Source organism: Pan troglodytes, chromosome X (assembly GCF_028858775.2).
Source record: "Pan troglodytes isolate AG18354 chromosome X, NHGRI_mPanTro3-v2.0_pri, whole genome shotgun sequence".
Lineage (NCBI taxonomy): Eukaryota > Metazoa > Chordata > Mammalia > Primates > Hominidae > Pan > Pan troglodytes.
This window is the reverse complement of record NC_072421.2, coordinates 28272355-28299060: the sequence shown is the minus strand read 5'-3', so window position 1 is coordinate 28299060 and position 26706 is coordinate 28272355. Positions and strand designations below refer to the sequence as shown.

The 26706-nt window shown below is 33.7% G+C and overlaps 1 protein-coding gene across 6 annotated transcripts in view; it reads right to left on the bottom strand.

The window, feature by feature from the left end:
* The window catches only part of DCAF8L2 (DDB1 and CUL4 associated factor 8 like 2), a 163215-nt gene that overhangs the window by 33076 nt on the left and 103433 nt on the right, over window positions 1-26706 (bottom strand). For all 6 annotated transcript variants that reach the window (XM_016944260.4, XM_016944261.4, XM_054676226.2 and 3 more), the window contains one exon: window positions 449-532. The gene's annotated coding sequence lies outside the window, so the exon portion shown is untranslated. The remainder of the gene's footprint in view (window positions 1-448; window positions 533-26706) is intronic.

Below are 26706 nucleotides of genomic sequence, written 5' to 3'. Positions count from 1 at the left end.
CTATGGGAGCTGATGATAAGGCTTGGAAAGCCAGTGATATAGTGACAGTGGCACATTAAACTCTTACAAAAGTGAAGATTTTATAAATATGAGCAAGTTGTAAACATAAAGAAAAGGTTGTTTGCTTTATTTCTGATTATTGTTGTGTCATTTTATGACAAGATTTCTTTTTGTGCTTTTCAATTGCTTTGTATTTTTCATGACCTATTATAGTTAATGGGAAAATGTATCTGACACAAACTAATATTCAAGTACTTTTATTAGGTACACTATTATTTGTAATGCCTTCACAGTTTTACATTTTAGTTAGATTCTTCCTGTGCCTAAATCATTCTCTGTTAATGACTTAGGCACTGGAGGCACATTAAAGCTTTTTAACCACTAAGCAATCACAGGTCTTCTAGGAAATTGCTGCCGCCATGCATAATTTGCTACCCATGCCACTCACCTGTGTCAGTAGCAATTAGAGATTTCCCCACTGATTCCACACCGTCCTGAAAGAGTTAATGGACCTCTGCAACAGTGCAGCTTCCTAACAGGATAAAATAAATTGTTTTAGTGCAAGTCTAATCAGATTTCTTAATAAAGATAATAAACAAACCAAGTCATTGGATTTTAGTTTGTCCAATACTGATGAAGGGAGAACATAACAAATTTAAGTTTAAGGTTATGCAATGTGTAGTTCAAACATATTTGACAATAATAATGTTAAAAGCTCTGAGATAGAAAAGCAAAAATATTTATATCCATTCTGAAGAAAGGACTATCATTAATTTAGCATTAGTCATCTCTGAAAGTCTTATGTACTTGTAGTTAAAGTTATTGAGGCAGAAATGACTTGGGAGCATGAATACTTAGTTTTTATTATGACATAGCTTGACGCAGTGATGCCCCCAAGCTCTTTTCCTGGGCCACTTTATTTTGCATCAATAACTTCCCCTCATGCATTATTTATTTAGTTTTTATTTAACTGACACTTCTTGTGCTAGGTACTGTTCTACGTTTTTGACAAATATTAAAACATTACTTCTTATAATAACCCTATGAAGTGGGTATTACTGATTTCTATTTTACAGATGAGAAGGCAGAGATCCTGAGATATAAGTAACTTTCTCCAACTTGTAAGCCTGGATCCTGAATCTGTGCTCTTAACCATTGAGTTAAAGTGTCATGACGGTTTATTAGTTTTTCCAAATTCCACCACAGATTTCAAGAATAGATCTAGTCTCAGTTCCTTTTTTTTTTTTTTTTGAGGCGGAGTCTCGCTCTGTCGCCCAGGTTGGAGTGCAGTGGCGCGATCTCGGCTCACTGCAAGCTCCGCCTCCCGGGTTCACGCCATTCTCCTGCCTCAGCCTCCTGCCACCAGCCCAGCTAATTGTTTGTATTTTTAGTAGAGACGGGGTTTCACTGTGTTAGCCAGGATGGTCTCGATCTCCTGACCTCGTGATCTGTCCACCTTGGCCTCCCAAAGTGCTGGGATTACAGGCATGAACCACCGTGCCCGGCCTACTCTCAGTTACCTTTGACTCCCATTTCCACTCAAATATTATTTTCCCTACAAATTATTGTACACTGTATCTTGTGAAGGGAAAAATATTAGTGTCCTAGTAAAACCATTTTAAGTCCTCAACACACAGGTGAGAAGCTATTTTCTGAAAATTATGTCTGAACCCAGAACTACTTGTCTTTAACTAAAAAAATAAAAATTAACAATAAAAAAATCCATGTGGTTTCTACTTTAAACATGTTTTATAAGGTGGCTGCAGGGTTCTTACTCAAAAGACTGAGGCAATATGGCCTCAAACCTGATAGAATCCAGGGCACTGACGTTTGCAATTACTTCAAATTTTGGAAGAGTAGGGAAAATGGGGAGGCTAGAAAGACCTGTCAATATATTCAATCTCAGAAAACATGATTTTCTCAAATATCTGTATGCTTGTTGCTATTACTTTTGCAATCACTGTAGTTTACAGCACCTTCTGTAATGTAATGTTGGCTGCCATAGAAGTAATCCACCAAAATAGAATACCTTCTAAATCTTAGTGGTGTTAAAATGTAGTCATTTTATACAATGGGAATAAACATTTCTCTACTAAACTAAGCATATTTAGAGAAAAGTTTTTGAAGTTAAAAAATGGCTGGGAAAGAAATTGCTAAGAACATTTCTTTGCCTTATTATGACAAACAGGAAAAAGATGTTTTAGGTGCACTTTTAGAACAGTCTCAAGTAAAAAAAAAAACTCACAATGAATTACCATACATTTAGAATCTGGTTTGGTAAAATTAAAGGTTAACAATAATTCTAACCCCTTGATTTCTTAGACTGCTCTATCGTTTTAGGTGTTTAATGAATGAGAAGCAGAATTAGTGTTGAGAAACCATTAAAAATCATTTTGCATTTTCCTCTTTTTTCTATTATAAAATGATTCTGTTACTGTAAGCAGAGCATGGAATAGGGGTAGGCAAAGCTGAAGATGTTTATCAGGGATGGATAGGATAATTAAGATCAAGTGGATGATTTAACATTTCCTAACATGGAAAAATAGAAGAAATCTAAAGGAGAGTTGTATATGCTTCTACACCACCATCTACCATTCTACCTATATAAGGGTCATACTTCACCCTAAATTCTATTAAAATGGATGAACTTTCTTTTTTGATCAACTGATAATCTCTATACTTGTATATTGGATCCTCTCAAGGCTTGCCTACTCAAGAATTTAATTTCTGATATTACCCTCTTTTCTCTTAATATCAGTGGCCAGCAAACTAAGGCCCACAACCCAACCCTGCCTTTCATCTGTTAGTAAATCAAGTTTCATTGGAACACAGCCATGTCCATTAATTTACATGTTACCTATGGTTGCAGTTATGACAGAGATCATATGGCTGACAAAGTTTGTAATATTTAATATCTGTCCCTTTAGAGAAAACGTTTGCCAACTGATGTCCTACATCTTCAATTTTCTTTTCCCTTGGTTAGATAATTTCTGCCAGCAAATAAATTGTATAATGTTACTTCTAACATTAATACCTTTTTTACTCCAATTTTCTCCTTCAATTACTGCCCCATTACTCTGTTCCCCTTTGCAGAAAATCTCCTCAAAAGGTTTGTGTATGTCCTAGGTATTTCTGCCTCTTATTACCTATTTTTTTCTTGAATCTCCTGAAGAGTTTCTTTCAACTACTTCATACACACTGCTCTTTTAAGGTAATCAATAATGTACATTAATCCAATTTTACCAGCCAATTTTCAGTCCTCATCTTATTTCATTCATTAGCAACATTTGGCATTATTCTAATCCAATTTTCTTGAAGCATTTATTTGATTCTCCTCATACCTTCCAAGTCCATTATTTTATTCTCAGTCTTTTTTCCTTGTTTCTTCTTATTTTCCTGGCTCCTAAAGCTGTGAAATGTCTCCTTTCAGTCCTCAGACTTTGTTCTTCTTTACATAAAATTATTCCCTTCATAGTTTAATCCAGTATAATTCACTTAGATGCCATACATTCTATACACTGGTGATTGCCAAAATTCTCTTTCCAACTCAGACCTCTTCCTCAAATTCTGTACACTGGTCTGCCTCAACATATCTACTTGGATCATAAATAGGGATTTCACTGTTAGTTAATTCAAGACAGACTCCTTACACATATTTTCTGATGGGTCCACTTTACTGAGGCTCATGCCTTTGCTCAATTCCAAGTGAATACAGTCTATCTCTATAGAAACAGACAATTATCTATTTTAAAGCTTCCACTAGTGGTTTCTGCTTGCATTTTGGAGAAGCAAGCTCCTAACATATTGATCCTCCCACAAATATGAGCTATAAACATTAGACAAAAATAAACAAATAAACCCAAATACCTGGGGCTCTAGAAACTGTACAAATACAAACATTTTTAGAAGGGACCAAGTGACCAGCACTGTGCGAATACCCTGTATTTTTACAGTTTTACCTGAGAGTAGCTGCAGTCACAGAAGCATGGAAGCGGCTAAAACTCTGATGGTAAACTAGAAATGTTTCTGGTAGTCAAGTGAACACAGAACCCTGGAAGGAAAATAATCAAAGAAGAGAAACCCCAAATTTTGTGTTTAAACTCACTTCAACCTGTGAAACATGCATATGTAGGGAAAACTGGAAACAGCTTTCAACAACTGAAATTTGAGCCACTGACCCCTTCAGTTAGGATATTTTGCAGTTTGGGTCTAACTATTTTAACTACTTACTGGAAGAGAAACAAATTGGTACTGTTCAGAGCAATATAACATAATTCAGAGTGTCTACAACATGAAATTCCTAGTGGCCATGACACAATTTGAAATTATCTGACATACAAAGAACCAGGAAACTTAGACCCCACTTCAAAAGAAAAGACAGTCAACAGATGCCAATTCTGAGATGACTCAAATGACAGAAATATGTTAATTGGATTAAATACTCCAAAATAAAATAATGCCAAAATCTGGTTCTTGGAAAATATCAACAAAATTCACAACCCCTAGCTATATTAATAATAAAAAATGATAGAAAGAAAATCCCAATATCTTGAAGGAAATAATGAATATTACTGCAGGTCCTATATCTATTAAAAGGATAATAAAGGAACATCATGTACAACTTTATGCGAATAAATTCTAAAACCTAGATGAACAGAGAAGTCCCTTGAAAGATTCAAGCTACCAAAACTCACTCAAGAAGAAATAAATAACCTGAATAGTGCTAGATATATTAAATAAATTGAATTCATAGTTAGCTAACTTCCCCCCAAAACCCTCCATGTTTCTGGTGGCTTCTTTGTTGAAATCTAGTGAACATTTGAGAAATTATACCAACCTCAAACTCCTTAAGAAAATTCAATGGAGGGAACACTTTTCAACTCATTTTATGAGGCCAGCATTACTCTAATACTAAAATCACAAAATGATATTATAAAAAACTGCAGATCAATATTCCTTTTTAATTATTTTCTTTAATTTTTATTCATTGAAATCAATTTTATTGTGTATATTTGAGGCTTAGAACATGATGTTATGGGATATAAATAGTAAAGTGGTTGCTATAGTGAAGCAAATTAGCATATCCATCATCTCACATAGTTACTTTTGTGTGACAAGAGGAATGTATATATATACACATATAAGCACTTCTAAACTGAAGAACAAAGTCAAATATATATATATAAAATATATATACACACACACGTACACACACACACACACATATAGATGTAGGAAAATTATTCACCCATAAAAAAGAAGAAAATTCTGCTCTTTGCCCCAACAGAGAAAGACCTGAAAGACATTATATTAAGTGAAATGAGCCAGACACAGAAAGAAAAATATTGCATGGTCTCTTATATGTTGCATGGTCCAAATATTACTGAATCTAAGTCCACCATATATAAAATAATAATACACCCTGACTAAGGAGGGTTTATCTACAGAATTCCAGTTTTGTTTAATACTGAAGTAATCAGTTAATGTAATTAGCAAACCATATTAAGAGAACAAAAGGAAAAATAATTTTGTCTTTTTAAATTATTTTCAATTTTTATATTTTTAATTTTTGTGGGTACATAATAGGTGCATATTTTGTCATTTTACGAGATGCAGAAAAATCGTTTTACAAAATCAAATAGCCATTCATGATAAAAATATTCATCAAACTAGTAATAGAAGACAACTTCCTCAATTAGATAATGGGCATCTACAAACAATGAAAATCCTACAGCTAACGTCATACTTAATGGTGAAAGAGTAAATCTTTTCTTCTAATGTCAGAAACAAGACAATGTCCCCTTTCAACACTTCTCTTAAACTTTGTGTTGGAGGCCCTAGCCATAGCAATGAAGGAAGGAAAAAAATGAAAGTGATAAAATGTTAAAGGAAGAAGTAAAACTATATACACATGCAGGTGAAATAATTGTTGAAATAGGAGAATGCTGAGGAATCTGCATATAACTTCTAGAAAAAATAAGTGACTTTATCATGGTCAGAGACTAGATTAATATACAAAAATGAATAAAATATCGGTTTGTATTTACAACAGTACCTCAAATCATCAAGTACTTATGATTAAATTTAACAAAAGACACGAAAGACAGAAGAATTGAGACTAGAGAACACTGACAAACAGATTAGAGAATATTTAAATAAATTAAGAAAAATACTCTAATTCTGGATTGGATGACTAAAATAGATAATATACAAGTTACACCCAAATTTATCTATATATTCAACACAAAACCAACCAAAATTTCAGAAGTTTTAAAAATTTGTAGAAATTGGAAAATTGATTTTAGGATGTATATGGGAATTGAAAAGACCAAGAATGCCTGCCCAAAGCACTTTTAAACTGAGGAACAAAGTCAAAGGACTTACACTACTTGATTTGAAGAGTTACTCTAATGGTGCAACATGACATTGGGCTGCAGGATAGGCACATAGTCAATGAAACAGTACAATGTACAGAAAATGGATAGAAAATCAATGGGAAAAGAATCTTCAACTACGTTTGAACAACTGAACATCTATGTGGAAAATAATTGAGCATAGGCCCTTAATGCAAACCATATACAAAAGTTAACTCAAAATACATTTCATAGAAATGTGAAAGCTAAAAATAAAAAAATCCTAGAAAAAGTAGGGCATATTATTTGCAACGATTTATTAGATAGGACACACAAAAAGCATAATCATAAAGCAAAAAAAAAATAATTGGGCATTTCCCACATTTAATCTTTTGCTTTTTGAAAGACATTGTTAAAAAAAAAATGAACATGCCAGCCACAGAAACAGTCCACAGACAAGGACTGGTGAAGAGACAAGATTTTGGCCCCCATGATCTTTAACCCCTTTAGCCCATGGTGTTACTTCTGTGATTTTTATGTTACATGGCAAAAGAGACTTTGTAGATGGAATTAAGATTTGCTAATCAGCTGACAATAGAATTGAGTGGTTATTCTAGATTATCCAAGTAGGCCTAACGTAATCACATAAGCATTTAAGAGTGGAAAGGGAAGGAAGAAAAGTCAGTTAGAGAGATACAGTGTGAGAAGAACCCCATCACGGTTGCTAATATTTTATTGTTTGTGGTGTAGTTTAAAATCAACTGGTTCCTTGCCTTATTTTTCATATAGACCTTGAATCAACTGTAAAGAAGTTCAATTTTTTATCTCTCACTATGCACTAATCAACAAAATAAGTTAATATAATGTTATAAAAAAAGTGTTACAACAAAATGTAAGGAAAATACAAACACAAATGAAAGTCTTTAAGGTCCAGTGAAGAGAACTAGCCCAGAATCTAATAGAGTGGAAAGGTACCAACTTAAGAAGCAGGTGGAACTGGTCGGGCGCGGTGGCTCACGCCTGTAATCCCAGCACTTTGGGAGGCTGAGGCAGGCGGATCACCTGAGGTCGGGAGTTCAAGACCAGCCTGACCAACATGGAGAAACCCCGTCTCTACTAAAAAAATACCAAATTAGCCGGGCGTGGTGGCGCATGCCTGTAATCCCAGCTATTCGGGAGGCTGAGGCAGGAGAATTGCTTGAACCTGGGAGGCCGAGGTTGTGGTGAGCCGAGATCACGCCATTGCACTACTCCAGCCTGTGCAACAAGAGCGAAACTCTGTAAAAAAAAAAAAAGCAGGTGGAACCAGAACTATGAGAAACTCAACTGAGCTAGTGAAGAAAAGAAAATGAAACACTAGAGGCATTTTCCAGTAATGGAAGAGTAAATGGGTAGTAGAAAGAAATGCTACTTGAGATTGGGAATATTAAATAGCAGAGATAGCAGTGTTTTGAGGAGAAGGGGAAGATACTGGTCCTCAATAGATCGGTAGGGGTTTAACCTGAAAAATCTTCTGTAGCAATGCCTTTGGCATCTACTAAAGATCAGTCTACGTAGACTGAAACAAATGGGTAGACAATAGTACAAATATTCCTTGAAACATCCTTGAAAGAAGATTGCATATATATAAACCATTATAAAACCAGAGACAGTAGATATAGCTAAGATAATACAAGATTGAAAATGCACCTTATGAGAGTTGAGTGTAGCACTATGTGACAGAAAGGCGAAACTCCCATCCAAGAACTAACCAGGCATGACTCTGCTTAGCTTCTGATATCAGACACATTCAGAGTGGTATGGGTATAGATGTCAATGGTGGACTGGATAAAGACAATGTGGTATATATACACCATAGAATACTATGCAGCCATTAAGAAGAATGAAATCATGTCCTTTGCAGCAACATAGATGCAGCTGGAGGCCATTATCCTAAGCAAATTAATGCAGGAAACAATAGCGCATGTTCTCATTTGTAAGTGAGAGCTAAATACTGAGCACATATGGACATAAAGATGGGAACAATAGACACTGGTAACTATTAGGGAAGGGAGGCAAGGGTTGAAAAACTAACTATTGGGTACTATGCTCAGTGCATGAGTGAGGGGAATCAATTGTACCCTAAACCTCAGTATCACTCAATATATCCAGGTAAAAAACTTTCACATGTACATCACAAAACTAAAATAAAAGTTGAATATTTTAAATAAAGTAAAATAAAATAAGAAATGTGAAACAGAGAAAACACATACTAAAAGATTTTGAAATTGGTGGATAGGAAAGAAAAGCACCTCTAATAAGATGCCATTTTTATTTACCATAACTTCCATAATCACAAAATTCTACTTTGTCAAAAAAGCCACAGTGTTTCAAATAACACTCTCAGTAACTAATGTATCTATAGTTTTATTTTCCCTCCAGATATTATAACCCCCTAGTGCAAATATTAACATATTATGGGAACACAAAGCCCAATTTAATCCTAAACTCATAGACCACGGATTCCAAGCAACAGTAATAGGCTGATTAGCATCCTAGTGAAATGAAAGCCAAGATGATTTCCATATATGCTCCTTTCCCTAGATATTACCGAGTCTTCATTCTGGGTTGCAACACTCGATTCTGGTTTACAGAACTATAATTTAGCTTCAAATTACTTTTTTGGTATTTTTCCACCATTATATTTGAAAATTTTCAAACATATAGAAATGCCATATCCATATAATCACCACCTAAATGTTATGATTGTTAAGATTTTGCTGTTTGCTTCATCATATATCTGTGTCTCTAGCCATCCACCCATTTATCCAATTATCAATCCACAATATCTTTGATCAATTTCAAAGTCAGTTTCAGATATCAGGAAACTTCATCCCTAAAAACTACAATATGCACATTATTTATTTTTAAACAGGATGATTGAGATATTAACATTCAATAAAAATCATCCATTGAAATTATACAAATCAATAGTTTTTAGTATATTCACAGAGTTGTGCAGCCATCACCACAATCTAATTTTAGGACATTTTCCCCACCCCAGAAAGAAACCCCATGCTCATTGGTAGTCACTTCCCATTTCCCCCCATTCACCTAGCCTTAGGCAACCACTTTCTGGCTCTACTCACTTGCCTATTCTAAACATTTTATGTAAATGGAACCATACAATCTGTGTTCTTCTGTGACTGGCTTATTTCATTAGCATAATGTTTTCAAGGTCCATTCATATTGTAGCATGTATCAGTACTTCATTCCCTATTTTTGCTGAAAAGCATTCCATTTTATGATATACCACATCTTATTTATCCATTCATCAGTTGATGGATATTTGGGTTGTTTCCACATTTTGGATATTATGAGTAATGTTGCTATAAACATTCATGTACAGGTTTTTGTGTTGGCATATGTTTCCATTTTTCTTGGATACATAAATAAGGGTGGAATTGCTGGGTCATATGGAACTCTATGTTTAACTTTTTGAGGAACTGCCAAACTGTTTTCCAAAGCAGCTGTACCACTTCACAAACCTATCAGCAATGTATGAGGGTTCCAATTTCTCCACGTCCTTGCCAACACTTTTCATTGTGCCTTTTTAAATTTATAGCCATCCTAGTGGGTGTGAAGTAGCATCTCATTGTAGTTTGATTTGCATTTCCTTAATGACTAATGATGTTGAGCATCTTTTCATGTGTCTATTGCCTATTTATATATCTTCTATTGAGAAATGTCTATTTAATTCCCTTTCCCAGTTTTTAGTTGGTCTTTCTTTAGAGGAAGAATCAATAATGTTAAAATAGCCATACTGCCCCAAACAATTTACAGATTCAATGCTATTCCTATCAAACTACCAATGAAATTCTTCACAAAATTAGAAAAGAAAAGTATTTTAAAATTCCTATGGAATGAAAAAAGGAGCCCAAATAGCCCAGGCAATAATACTATGCCAATAATAATAATAATAATAATAATAAAGAAACTGGAGGCATCACGTTATCCAACTTCAAACTATACTACTGGGATACAGTAACCAAAACAGCGCGGCACTGGTACAAAAAACAGGCAAATAGACCAATGGAACAGAATAGAGAGCCAAGAAATAAGGCTGCACACCTACAAGCATCTGGGCTTGACAAAGCTGACAAAAAAAAGCAATAGGGAAAGGAGGGTCACCTATTCAATAAATGGTGCTGGGATAGCTGGCTAGCCATATACAGAAGACTGAATCTGAACCCCTTCCTTATACCACATACAAAAAATCAACTCAAGAAGGATTAGAGACTTAAGTGTAAAACCTAAATCTGTGAAAACTCTGGAAAATGCCTAGGCAACCTAGGCATTCTGGACATAGAAACTAGCAAATATTTCATGAAAAGATGGCAAAAACAATCGCAACAAAAACAACAATTGACAAATAGAATCTAATTAAACTAAAGGGCTTCTGCACAGCAAAATGAACTATCAACAGACTAAACAGGCAACCTACAGAATGGGAGAAAATATTTGCAAACTATGCATTTGATAAAAGTCAACTATCCAGCATCTATAAGGGACTTAAGTAAATTTACAAGAAAAAACAACCCCATTAAAAAGTGGGCAAAGGACATGAACACACTTTTCAAAAGAAGACATTCATGCAGCCAACGAGCATATGAAAAAAAGCTCAGCATCACTGATCATTAAAGAAATGCAAATCAAAACCACAATAAGATACAAGTTTGCATTCAGTAGGATGGCTATAATGAAAAAGAATGACAATAGTAAGTGTTTACAGGGATGTGCAAAAACTGAAACCTTCATATTTTGCTTGTGGAAATGTAAAATGGTCCAGTCACTTTGGAAAACAGTTCTTCAAAAAGCTAGTCATGGAGTTACCATATGATCCTGTAATTTTACTCCTAGTTATATACCTAAGAAATGAAACATATTTCTATACAAAAACTTGTATAGAAATGTTTATTGTAGCACTAGTCACAATATCAAAGACATGGTATCAACCTAAATGCCCATAAATGGTAGACTGGATAAAGAAAATTGGTATATATACACCATGGAATAGTATGCAGCCTTGAAGAAGAATGAGATCATCTCCTTTGCAGGAACATGGAGGGAGCTGGAGGCCATTTTCTTTTGAAAACTAACACAAGAACCAAAAAACAAATATTGCATTTATAAATGGAAGCCAAAATGATGAGAACGCATGAACACTAGGAGGGAAAGAAGAGACACTAGGGCCTATTTGAGGATGGAGGGGAAGAGGAGGGAGAGGATCAGAAAGAATTCTTATTGGGTACCATGCTTATTACCTGGGTGACAATCTGTACACCAAATCTTTGTGACATGCAGTTTCCCTATATAACAAACATGCATATCTACCCCTGAACCTGAAATAAAAAAATTAAAAAATTTCATGTCTTAATTTTTGAAATTTATTTTATTGCATATATTTAAGGTGTTTAACATGATGTGTTGCTACACACATACATAATGAAATCATTACTACAAACTAACAAATTAACACATTCATCATCTTCCATAGTCACTTTTTTTAGGTAAGAGCACCTAAAATCTACTTTCTTGGAAAATTTTCAGTATACAATAAAATACTCAACTATAATCCTTATGCTGTACATTAAATCTCCAGACTTATTTATCTTACATAAAGGAGTGTACGCTTAGACATGCTTCTTCCCATTTCCTCCCCCTCTTCATACCTGGCAATCACAATTCTACTCTAATTCTATTTGACCGTTCAACAAAATTCCACATTTAGGTGAGATAATACACTATGTTTCTTTCTGTGTATGGCATATTTTATTTAGAATAATATTCTCCAGGCTCACACATATTGTCACAAATGGTAGTATCTCCTTTATGAGGCTGGATAATATTCCATTGTGTATATATATACACACACATGTATATATACGCATATATATGCGTATATATGTATATATACGCATATATATGTGTATATATGTACATACGCACGTGTGTACGCGTGGGCACACGCACGTGTGTACGCGTGGGCACACGCACGTGTATATACATATATGTGTGTGTATATATATGTATATATATATATATATATATACACTGCAGCACTATTCACAATAACCAAGATATGGTAATAGCCTAAGTGTCCATCAATTGATGATGTGTATCTTGATTTATACATATATATATACACACACAATGTGTTATCTTTACATTATGGAGTCATAAGAGTTCTTTATGCTGATCCAAGTCCCTTATCACTATATGATTTGCTAATATTTTTTCTCATTGTGCGAATTTTCTTTTCACTTCCTTTATGGTGATCTTTGGGTGCAAATATTTTTAATTTTGATGAAGTTCAATTTATTTTTCCTTTATTGCTTAGATATGTACTTTTGGTGTCATATCTAAGAAAACATTGCCTATTTTTCTAAATACAATACAAATAAATACAAAGATTTATTCCTATGTTTTATTTTAAGGCTATTGTTTTAACTGTTAAATTTATGTGTATGATGCATTTTGAGTTATTTTCATGTGTGTGCATGGTGTGAGTTCAGGGTCCAGCTTCATTCTTTTGCATGTGGATATCCAGTTCTCCCAGCACCATTTGTTGAAAATAACATTATTTGTCTATTGAATTGTCATGGCGCTCTTTTCAAAAATCAACTGACCATGATTGATTTTCAAAAATCAATTGACCAATTCAAAAATAAATTGACCATAAAGTAAGGGTTTATTTCTGAGCTCTCAGTTCTATTCAATTAATTATCATGTCTAACCTTATGCCAGAACTTTACTGTCTTGGGTACTTTAGCATTGTAGTAAGTTTTGAAATTGGGAAATAGTGTCCTTTGTCTTTGTTCATCTTTATCAAGATTGTTTGGGGTATTCTGAGTCCCTTATATTTCCATATAAATTTAGGATCGGTTTGCCAATATCTGCAAAAATGCTAGCTGCGATTTTGATAGAGATTGTAGATTAATTGGGAAACATTGCTATCTTAAGAATATTAAATCTTTCGTTCTGTCAACATGGGATGTGTTTTCATTTATTTAAATCTTTCATTTCTGTCGAACTGTTTTGCAATATTCTGTGTACAATTCTTGTACTTCTTTTGTTAAATTTATTCCTAAGAATTATATGATTTTGATTTATTGTAAATGTAATTGTTTTCTTAATTACATTTTCAGATTGTTCATTGTTATTATATAAGAATACAATTGATATTTGTGTATTGGTTTTGTATCCTTCAGCCTTGCTGAACTTGTCAATTAGTTCCTATAGTTTTCGAGTGGATTCCTTAGGTTTCCTGTACACAAGGTCAGGTCATCTGAAAATAGAGAGAGTTTTACTTCCTTTTTAATATGAAATATTTTTATCTATTTTTCTTACCTAATTTCCCTGGCTAGAACTTCCAATACAGCGTTTAAGTGGCAAGAGCAGACATTCTTGTCTTGTTCCTTATCTTAGGGAGAGAACATTTAATTTTTGACTATTAAATGTGATGTTAGTTATGGATTTTTATTAGATGCTTTTTATTAATTTGAAGCAGTTATCTTTTATTACTAGCTTGTTAAGATGCTTTATCATGAAATGTTGTTGAATTTTGTGAAATGTTTATTCTGTATCTATTAAGATGATTATGTGTTTTTTGCTATTTTTACCTATTAATATGATATATTAAATCAATTGCTTCTTAGATGATAAACCAAACTTGCATTCTTGGGGCAAAACTTTTTCAGTGATGATGTGAAGTTATTTTTTTATGCTCTATATTCAGTTGTCTAGTTTTTTTTTTTGAGGATTTTGGATCTATATTCATAAGGATTATGGTTTGTAGGTTTTTTTTGTTGGTATCTTTTTCTGGTATTTGTATCGGGGTAATACTGGACTCAAAGAATGATTTGGGACCTGCTCCATCTTCTATTTTTTTTTTCAAAGAATTTGTGAGGGAATTGGTATTAATCTTCTTTCATTGTTTGGTAGAATTTACAGTGGAGCCACTGGACCTGGGAATGTTTTGTGTATTAGTGGCAGAGGAGTTAATTACTAATTCAATCTCTTTACTTTTTATGTCTACTCAGATTTTCTATTTCTACTTGAGTCAGTTTCAGTCATTTATTGAAAGCTGTCTATTTCATCAAAGTCATCTAATTTGTGGCATGCAGTTATTCACATTATTTTCTTAAAATTATTTTCTCGTATCTAAGGTCGGTAGTGGTATATTCTCTTTCATTCCAGATATTAATAGAAGAAAAGTCTTCTCTTTTCTTGATAAATGTAGCTAAAAGTTTGTCAGTTTCTTTTTCTCATTTCAAAGCACCAACTTTTGGTTTCATTGATTTTCTTTGCTTTTTTTTCTCTAATCTCTGCTTCATTTATGTTCACTCCAATCTTTATTATTTTGAGTCTCTTGCTTTATTTGGATTTAGTTTGCTCTTATTTTTCTAGTTTCTCAATGTGGAAGTTTATGTTACCGATTTGAGAGTTTCTTCTTATTTAATAAAGGCATTGCAGCTATAAATTAAGCACTACTTATAGCTTTTCTTTGGACACAAGTTTTGGTATGTTTTTTCTTTTTTTACCTAAAAGTATTTTCTAATTTCCCTTGTAATTTGTCCTTTAACTTGTTGGTTATTTAGAAGTATACTGCTTAATTTCCACATGTTTATTGATTTCTCATATTTTCTTCTGTAATTTATATCTAATTTAATTCTTTTTTAGTAAGAGATCACATATTTTATTAATTTCAGTCCTTTCACGTTTATTGAGGCTTGTTTTATAGATTGGCATATGTTTTATCCTTCAGTGTATGCTTGAGAAGAATGTATTCTGCTTTTGTTGGGTGGAGTGTTCTCCAGATGTCTGTTAGGTCTAGTCACTTTACAGTATTGCTAAAGTCTTATATATTCCTGTTCTTTTAACTTGTTCTATCCACTATCAAACTGTTTGGATTACTTTTCTCTCTAAAATTTGTAGCACTGGATACAATGCCATGATAATCTTCCCTGTTCCTTTACTTTAATTCATTGTTTCTTTGGACTCTTTAAAAATTAAAGCATGTTAGGATCTTGGTGTTGAATTAATAAAAACTCTGCCCTGAATTATACTCATCTCAGTAAGAAACATCCCATAATGAAGCTTCCAAATGAATTTTAGTTTGGAACTATCATGAAGAAGCCTCCTGAATGAGATTTTTGCAGGATGAGAAATTGAGAATATAAATTATGGATTTTAATTTCTTTTAAATTCTTCCTCATGAGAGGAAGGTGATTTTATTTGTGGGGTTTATTCAGGACTTTAACTTACAAGGAAGTTTAATCTGTGTACTCTAATTTCTTCCCAAGAATTTTATATGGGAGTGATGTGATTTTTATTTAAGTTTAGGGTGGCTTTATATTGACATTTTATTATTAGAGTATTTTAATATTGTCATTTTATTCTGTTGCAGAACGTTTGGCAATATGGCTAGAAATAATGTGCAGTGAAAAAAGAAAAATAGTGAGTGAATGTTGGTCTTGGCTACAAAGTAGACTTAGAACATAATAAACGTAATATTCAGTTCCACTTCAGGGGTTTCAGGTGGCAAAATTCGTATTTCCCAGTAATTCCCCTGGAAGGATAACCAAAGAAGCAGTGATCACTATGCAAGAAATAGTCTCATAAAAGTGAGAATCAATTTTCACTTTTGTTTGAATCAAAAGAATCAATCAATTCTAATAGGAGAATGCAAAACTGTTGCTTGACTATAAGTCAATGGTTTTCCTCAATGGTAAATGAAGCAAAGAGAAAAAAAATATTAAGGGCAAAAGTTCTTCCCTACTCCTTATATATCCTTTCCCCTCCTATGAGGATGGATTTTTTTTTTCCTTAACACTTATGACCCATTTCCAGATGTGTTAATACTCCTCAACACATAAAATGCTTTAATTTTCGTTCCTCCTTTTTCAGTTAGTTTCATCTATCCTGTCAAAGTTACAGCACTCAGGAGAACTGGTCCGTTCTCCAACTTGGGAGTGAAAGGCAAAGATTTAGATACATTGGTCTGAAGGCACAATCTTTCATTGGATGGGTTGATCCAAGGTTTAGACTAGGGGCCAGGAAACTATCAGTCCATTTTGACTCTTATGGTAGGCTACATGCTCCAGCCTAGATTTTATCAGTATAAAATAAATATAGGTAATATTTTGGCCCCATGTTCCCTTTTCTTTTCTTTCCTTTTTTGGACAGTCTGTCACCCAGGCTGGAGTGCAGTGATGCAATCATAGCTCATCTCGATGTCGAACTCCTAGGCTCAAGCCATCCTTCTCCCTCAGCCTCCCAAGTAGCTAGGACTACAGGTGCACACCACCATGCCCAGCTATTTTTTGTTTTATTTTTATTTTTGTAGAGATGGAATATCCCTATGTTGCCCAGGCTGGTCTCCATCTCCTGGCCTCAAGCAATCCTTCTACTTTGGCCTCCCAAACAGTGGGATTACAGTTGTGAGTCATACACCCTGCCTATATTTTGGCCCTTATCTGCTTAACCTTTTCATTTATTTCCCAGTGGTCTCAGAACCTGAGCATGGAAGCAGGTGCTATTTAATGGATTACCTTAACACTTCAGAAACTCACTACTTTGATGCTACCACTTTGCTTGAGACATCATCGTCTCTGGCCTGGGTAATTGCAATAACCTCACAATCAGTTGTTCTCTATCCACATTTGCTCCTCTATAGACCCACTTTTTGCCATGGAAACCAAGTCATATCATTCTGTCAGTGCTCAAAACTTTACAGAGATTTATTTTTCTTAGAGTGATAGTCATATTCCTTAAAAATGCCTATAAGGCCTCTCCTCTCTCCTGAGTCATCTCTTACTTTTCCCTCCCTTGCTGACTGTATTATGCCCACTTTAATATCACTGTTATACTTCGAATGAGACAACAACATTTCTGTCTAAGGCATTTGCCCTTTTTGTGCTGTCTTCCTGGAACATTACTTTTCTGCAAATATCCACGTGGTCCCTCACATCCATGAATTCTTTTCTAAATTATCCCCTTAACATGGGAGGCTTTTATAAAGACACTATGGAGTATAACATCTTTTTCCACCCCCAGCACTATCTTTACACTGAATCACATTTTTTTCAAAACATTTCTTGCTTTGCTTATTAGCTATTTATTTATTAGTTTTCTGCCAATTTTTGTTATAATCACCATGGCTTTTTTGTTTGGTACTTTTGGCCTAGTCCCCAGACCACAGCCTGAGATTCCATAACTCCTCAACAAATATTTGGACAATGAAAACCCTTTTGATAGATACTGTGCTGAGAAAAAGGTTTTAATTAGAAAAGGGACATTTAAAATAGTCAAAAGAATAAATGTAGAATATTTTGCATAGTGTCTGCCCCACAGTAGTAGCAGGTTCTCAGAAAGTGTTAGTTCCAGCTTTCTCTGCATCAATTCAATTGTTTCATACATTTGAGAGTTTGAGTTTTCCTAGACATAAAGCAGAAAGAAGTCATTTTTTTTAAAAGTCAGACGGTGTACAGTTAAGATTCATTCAACAGCAGCGACCAAATATGCAAATAATAGTGGCTTAACTACTACAAACACATTTTTTAAGAAAAAGTTTAAAGTAGATAGTCTATGATTAGTCCAAGGCTCAAGGGCCCAAGTCATTATCTCTGTAAATCTCTTGGTGAAATGGTAGCAACATGACCGTAGCAAATATAACATCTTCACACTGAACTGTCTCAAACTGGAAAGAAAGCAGTTGTTAAAAAATGAAGATCCTCTCATGTGTCCTCTCCATTTGTATGGAGGAGATTCAGTCCTACAAGTTCCCTGGTAGCCAAACCCCCATATGCCAAAGGCAAGAGACATTGGTAACTTGGCCCAGTAGGCTCAGGAAGTGACTATCTGATATTTTTGGCCTCTATGCTGGGAGACAAATCAAGACAGAAAAGGGATGCAACAGTTGTTGCATCAACAAACAATAGTGCCTTCCAAATTAATAACATATATAAATAAAACAAAACCTTTCTTTGCATTTCATGCCTCAATATTAAAGAAAATTTATCAAATAAGGAAAAAAATCAAGATAAGCATCATATAAACATTTTCTTGAATTTAAATCATTATGAATAGAATTCCTTTTTTCCCACCATACACACTGGGAAAAATGTATCCTGCATAAATGACAAGGAAACTGTAAGGATAAAATCAAATAGTTAATAAAAAAAATTTTAAATTCATAAAAATTCAACTATAAGGTTTTTTAGCTCTTTTGCTCCTGAATGCCAAGAGTTCTTATATATACATATACTTATGACAATTGTATGATTCTTATATATTTATGCGAATATCATTGTTCTTTCATTCTTTTTCTTTCTCTCTTTCTTCTTCCCTTTCCTTCATTTACTTTGTTTCCTTAATTGTATTAAAAACAATATTCTCCCTCATTGCCTAGTAGATAGCCTGATTACAAAGAGGTATTCATTGACTAATTAGACAATGATTCATTCTAGTCTACAAAGTAGCTAGCTTACCTAGAGACAGTCTATTTTCAAAATTTGAAGAGTCTCTTTGCTAGACATTAAACATTAAGGGAAATAGCTAATATTTAATTGTGTTAGTAAAAAAATAAAAAGAGTAGAATAATTGACAAACTAGGTAAAATTTATCTATTTTGTTGGGTTTCTGTTGAATTGCTTTGTAGAGTTCCTGAAAAATGTTACAATCCTCCAACTCTGCACATTTTAATATATAAATTTAACGGAACACAAAGAACACTTACTGAAGGTGTACAGAATATGTGTGTTTCTAATTTTATCACACATTATTGGACATCATTCTCATTTCCCCAATCCCCAAAGCTATTAGGAAACATAAACAACTTTATGTAAAGGCTATACATATCCAGGCATCTGGTTTGAGTGAGAGGATTATATGAATATTGAAAAATACTATAAAATAGAAATATTGAATTGACATAAGTAGATTTGCTTTAAGATTTAATAACTTAACTGTAGCACATTTTTATCACCTCTATAAAGTTCTTTCTAAGCCTTTCCCTGTCAATCATACTGGTGAAAATCTATGACCTCTGTTTACTTTGCGGAAAATTTTTGCCTGAAAAGAAGTACCCTTCTGCTTTTACCCAAGTACCAGGGGTTAGGTCAGGTTAAAAGAATATTGTATACATTTTTCAAAGAAAATATGTTAAAACTCTTCAAGGCACATGCAGTAGTGCCCTCTTCAGCCCCTTCTGACCTGATAAAATGATAATGCCAGATTGATCTTCCCAATTTAGTTGTATAAATAACCTTTTGGGGATATTATTCTACAATTAAAAAATCTGCTGCTTTAAAGGACACACGGTTTTCCAACTTCCCTCTAAGTGTCTTCACTGCCATTGTGTTTTTTGTCTAGGCTGCCCTATGGAGTCTATTTAAAGAGAGATTCAAGAATCAAACCCACTGACAGTCTTTCAGAAGGATTTGCTATTGCACTTGACAGGAAGAGGCTTGTCAATCATTTGAAGACCTTTTGCTTGAAAAACTAATATTTTGGAGGAAAAGTAAAGCAAATCTTGAGGGCCATTTACTCACAACTTCTTCACGTTTATATGCCTTAAATTATTCCTCCTGCTAAAGGAGTATCTGTGTACAGACTTTGGAAAACTATGACTATTTATTAAATAGCAAATATGAGGACTAGGTATCATAAAATTATGGAATTAAAACAAAGTGAATTGTGCAGGTATCAAATCTAAATGCTCATTTATTTCATTTATTAAAAACATAGCTGAACAGGTGTATCATATTGTTCAAGAAACCACAGTTAGAGTCAGGCTTGGCTGTATTCTTTCTAGCATGCCATCCAATGCCTTCCATTTCAATTTTCTTTCTCTTTCTTTCTTTCTTTCTTTCTCTTTCTTTCTTTCTTTCTTTCTCTCTCTCTCTCTTCCTTCCTTCTTTCTTTCTTTCTTTCTTTTTCTTTTTTTTTTCTTCTGACGGAGTCTAACTCTGTCCCTCAGGCTGCAGTGCAGTGGCATGATCTCAGCTCAGTGCAACCTCTGCCTCCCAGGTTCAAGCAATTATCCTGCCTCAGCCTCCCGAGTAGCTGGTATTACAGGTGCGTGCCACCACACCTGGCTAATTTTTGTATTTTCTTTAAGTGCAGATGGGGTTTCGCTATGTTGGCCAGGCTGGTCTCAAACTCCTGATTTCAAGTGATCTGTCTGCCTTGGCCTCCCAAAAGTGCTGGGATTACAGATGTGAGCCACCACGCCTAGCCCCATTTAAATTTTTGATAGTAATATTAACCTACTTATATTGAAGTATAAAAATTTACATTTACATGTGAATTCAAATGTAAATGTTAAAATGTAATATTTGAAATTTGAAAAATAGTTCCTAGTACACTGCTGAAGATAAACTGGAGAGATTCTATTATAAATTCATATCTATAGGCATTAAAATACCTATATTAATCAGGACACACGTGTTGGTTAATTTAATTATAGAGAAGGTTATTATATTTATAATGGTTATTCACTATGATACTATTTTATGCCAGGCACTATGCTAGCCTGTAAACGTTTTATTTTGAGAAGTAGGTATTGTTATACACATATTTTAGATGAGGACATTGAGAATCAAAAAGGTAAAGGACTTGTCAAAGATACCCATGTAATGAGTGACAGAGGACTGATTCCATTTCAAATCTGCCTGATTTCAGATTCCAAGCTCTTATCCATTTTGATAACTCCAAAATACCATTCTGCAGCCCATTCCAATAGTGAATAAGAACTTATTTTGTTCCTGGTTTAATTTTAAACTTGTTCATATACTTTTGTTTTCTATTGGCAAGTAAAGTTGCTCTGCATAAATTCTTATATATTACCATAAATGCAACCTGCAAAAATAATAGTAACCTTCATAAAAGGTCACCCTTAGCCTTCTCTTAACAGAACACAGAATGGTATAGCAAGGAAGAATCTTATACTTTATGAAGTAAACATCCAGTAATTTTCATAAGTGGAAACTGAGGCCTATTACTGTGAAGGGCCATGAGGTTAATTAAGTTTTAGGAGGGTGCAAGCTCACACAGAGGGCCAGATCTGAAAACCAAATCTCCAAACTGTTCTGTCTGCTCTGTGTGCTGCACAAACTGATGTGGTTGAGGTAGAAAAGAAGAAAGAAAAGAGCAATTTAAAACCCATTATGTAAACAGAATTCAACTCTATGAGGTGGTCCTTCTTGAATAAAAATATCCTACAGTGTAGTTGGAGTGTTATTATACAAGGCATGTTTACGTTTCAAGTGCAGTCATGTTTCTGTTGTCATTATAATGAGAGACAAGACTGGCACGCAATGCTTAAAACCTCATCGATGTGTGACAAGAATAATGTATATGACTATCTCCAATCTAATTCATATCCTTGGATACCTGAAAGTTTTCTATGAATATTATTTTAAAATTCAAGTTTGTTTTCCCTTATTAATAGAATTACCAATGCACAAAAAAGAAAAATATGATCTTAAGTCTTTAATTAGGTAGACAAAAAGAGAATCTTTTCAAATAATTGAACTTTCAATGTTAACTTGGCAGTAGTTATTACTTGATATGTTTTAAAGAAGCAACAGTAACATCATCTTTCACATATGCATCAATACTGAACTGCATACTTGATAAGAAACATTGCTCATCTAAGATTTAATTACCTACCAACAAGATCAGTTTGATAGAAATGTTAATATTTTTAAAGTTTTCAAATAAATATAAGCATGGTTAAATGGAGATAAAGATAAAAATAGAGGAAATTATTATTTTAAAAAATAATTTCCATTTTTATGTTAGATTCAAAGAGTACATGTGCAGGTTTGTTACAAGTGAATATTGCGTGATGCTGAGGTTTGAGGTATGGATGATACTATCACCCAGGTAGTGAGCACAGTACTCAGTAAGTGGTTTTTCAGCCCTTTCCTCCTCCCTGCCTTCCCCCATCTAGTGGTCTCCAGTGTCTATTGCTCCCATCTTTATGTCCACGTGTGCTCAATGTTTAGCTTCCACTTATAGTTGAGAACATGCAGTATTTGGTTTTCTGTTCCTACATTAATTAGTTTGGGATAATGGCCTCCAGCTGCACCCATTTTGCTGCTAAGGACATGATTTCATTCTTTTTTGTGGCTACATAGTATTCCATGGTGTATATGTACCACATTTTCTTTATCCAATCCACCATTGATGGGCATCTAGGTTGATTCCATGTCTTTGCTATTGTGAATAGTGCTGTGATGAACATATGGGTGTATGTATTTTTGGTAGTTTGATTTATCCTCCTTTGGCTATATACCCAGTAATGGGATTTCTGGGTTGAATGGTAGTTATGTTTTGAGTTATTTGAGAAATATCCAAACTGCTTTCCACAGTGGTTGAACTAATTTACATTCTCATCATCAGTGTATAAACGTTCCTTTTTCTCTACAGTCTTGCCAGTATCTGTTATTTTTTAACTTTTTAATAATAGCTATTCTGACAGATGTGAGATAATATGTCATTGTGGTTTTGATTTGCACTTCTCAGATTATTAATGACCCCATTAAAAAATGATCAAAGGACATAAACACATCTGAAAAAGGAAATTATTAAAAATATGATAAAATTATAGAACAGGTTTCTATATGGACAGGAACATAATAAATGAAGGAAAATGCTTATTTTAAAATTAAACCATTTAACTAAGGTAAAATAGGAGGGGATAGAAGTTATATATCAGGTGAGAAAACCTGAATCATTCTAATATGAAGACTAGTAAAAGTGTAAATTAATAATTTATGAAGAGCTTGCTTTTCTTTTTTTCAATAATATTTAATTTTTAGTTAACTCAGAAACTCATAGATATGCACTAGTGGCTACACTTTATAAATTTCCTGATTCAGAGAGCTAAGTTTCTGGTTTTTGTTAATGAGCTCCACAGTTTTATTGATGAAACAAAGCATGAGGGAGTTTAATGTCCATTAATTTTAAGCAGCTTCAAAAATATCCTTTCAAATATCCATGTGTGCTCAGTATTTTTAAGAGATAGAGTCACTTACTGTTAGAATATTCTACTAAAATGATACAGGCTTTTCTTGGCTCATAATATAATTCACACGCGAATAATTGTTTTATACACTGGCACATATATTGCATAACAAAATATCGAAGTCTCTTTCTTTTATATTATCCTAGAACTCTGCAGGGATTCAGGCAAGCTTTCTCAGTGTCAGCACTATTAACATTTGGGGCCATATAGCTCTGCTGATGGGGGACTATCCAGTGCACTGTAGGATGTTTAGCAGACTTCCTGGCCTCTACCCACTAAATGGTAGTAGAACTCCTTCTCCCTATATTATGATAATCAAGAGTGTCTCCAGAAACTTTCCAGTTGTCCCCTGGGTGACATAGTCACCACAGTTGAAAACTACTAGGTTAAGGATATAAAATATCTCACCAAAGTAGATAAACAATTTTCTCTAAGTCTCTGATTCTTCACTGCTTAGAGTCATGAAACCTTTGAGAATCAAACTAACTCTTTCAGAAAAATTCCACAGAGAAGCAACATTGTGCTTATTACATCTTGGTGATAAGGACCTTTTAAACCCATCCATGCTCTTTTGTTTAAAAGTCTTCTCTAGATAATATTTATGAGAATAGATTTGAATGAAAATAAAGAATAAATTGTGAAGATTAAACACATTGTTTAGGCACTTAATACATTAAATTCTTTTACAAAACCCATTGGGACACCAAAAATTCATTTCAACTGCCAATCTTATCATATCCTGCATGTCTGTAAGTGAGTAAATCCTGTCTGTCTCATGATACTATGAAAAGTCCATGTCAGGCTATTATTTTTCCCTTGACATTCACATTAAGTTAATATTTAACTGTAAGTACATATCTCCAAGAAGCCAGAAATCTGAATGTAACATCTTCAATGACAAGCAATTTTGTAGTAAACGTAGGTAGGTTCATACACATAAAGTGAAAAGGAGAGCTATGTTATCTGGAAGATATTTGGAAGATGCCAGTCACTCTTTGAAATAAACTATACCTCTTTCCCCCCAGAATAATATTCTACATCACTACTCTTATGTTCCTAGCTGCTTAAAAATATATTCAACCACATCAAATATATTGACTGTATGTTCAACAGAAGCACGTTATGATCAACCTCTTCAAAATGGAACTAGCATTTTTCGAAACTCGAATCTAAATCCTTGTTCTTATTTCTACTAATGACATCTTCACATTTTTAATCTCCTAGGCTTCAAATGTGAAGAGAATTCTATTCACTGTTTCTCACTAAGCACCACCTATCCTCGTTCAGGCTGTCCACATAATAAAATGGGTTTTAAATTTTGACAATCTTAGTGTGAATTCAATCTCTGCCACTTGCTGGTATGCAATTTTTGGCCAATTATGGACACAGCATTCTGAGGCATCCCTTGTTTATAAAATAGAAATAATAGTACATATATCATAAGCTAATTCTGATTATTTTCATTACATGCAAATCTTTGGATATTCCATCACTCAATATCTTCATAATAACATCCACACTTTTAATGAAAATAGGACAGAGAAACAGAAATAGATGTTTCAATGAAAATTAGCTATCATCATTAATTTTTTGGTACCTCTCTTACATACAACCACATCTTTCCATCAAATAACCAATAGTCTAGCAGTGGCACATATAAAATGATTTAGGTGGAATTTTAAAACTGTGTTTTATTTCTTAATGAATTGCAATTATGTCTATTTTTTATCATCTTGACATGGATTTAAATTTGCCATATAAGTGTTTAGGAAACAGCATTATCTCTCATCTATATTTCTCTTAAAACAACTTTTCAGAAATAAGTGAGACAAAAAACCCACATCTATTTAACATAAAAAATAATTTATAGTATAAAATCAGCTATTTTATGAAGAATTATAACCTTGTTAGATTCATATGTTAATGAATTGCTGCAATTTGATTTAGATCTTAAATGTTTGATATTTTGTTAGCTTTTTTCCTCAATATATTAAATGTCATTCTGATAGAACGATAAATGTGCATATATCTAAAGAAGTTTCAGGTAAATGTGCAGAGAAATACAGAAAAATTGCTTGGCACAGGGAAATGTGTTTTCATCCCTCATTTTAAAAAATGCTTATTTCAGTGGTATTTGATGACACATGGGAATATTAATAGACATGAGCCTTTATGCTCTCAATTTGTAGTTCTCATCTCAGTCAAGAGAAGCTTCAAATTATTTCTAATTTAGGGATATTAGTTGTTCTAAAAAATGACTTTTTGTGTCGATTCAATTGAGTTGTAAATAGTTTATACCAGAGTGACTACTAAATGTGTAGGTACAAAAGAGAAAAAGAGCAAAACTCAGTTTGGTATGCCATAGCCAGTGAAGGGCACGGTAGAAACAATGAGAAAAGAAAGGAGGGAAAGGCCAGATTAGAGGATTTGTAAGCCATTATAACGATCTGGCATTTTATTGTGCTTATAGTAAAAGGCTGTTTTTTTTTCTCCTTTTAGTGGTGAGCAATTTGATGTAATTCATATGTCAGCAAGATCACCTTAAAAAGATCTGGTGGTCAGACCTTGGTGGGCAAGAGTGCCGGACTCTGGTAAGATAAGGCCAGAGAAATGAAAAATTGTATCTCTTTCTACACTTTGAAATGTATTTGTCTGAGAAAAAATTAAGAGCCACAGTCAAGACATGCATTCTGTAGATCATCACATGCTCTTTAATTCCCCGTACTTTTTTTAGCCAGCCTAATTTACACATTTTTGTTATTGAAATGACTAAGGATGGCATTTGAAGTTGCAACCCAAATAAATATTCAAACTAGCAAAGACTATACTACTGCTCATTAATTGCATGCATCCAAGCTCTTGACCTCCTCTAGTTTATCTTCTTTTATTATTTAAAAAATAATGTATGTGGTAAAAAAGTAAAAATGTACAAAATTTACACCACAGAAAGTCATAATTTAACAATATCTTAAGATTATTTTCTGTCATGATTTAGTCCCTCCGTCTCTCTTCAGAAGCATCCCCTACTGACACACAGTGTCTTATGTATCCTCCAAAAAAGTCTCTTGAATATATGCATATATAATTATATGGAATATATATATGTTTTCTTTACTTTTAACATGAATAGGACTATAATAGCCTAATTCTATTTCTTTATTTTTACTGAGCAATATATACTTTTGTTCCTATTTTCTTATTTTTCTTTATGGCACTTAATCACTACATTGCATTATATGACATTCATTATGTGTTTGTTTTTCTGGTTAATGTCTGCTT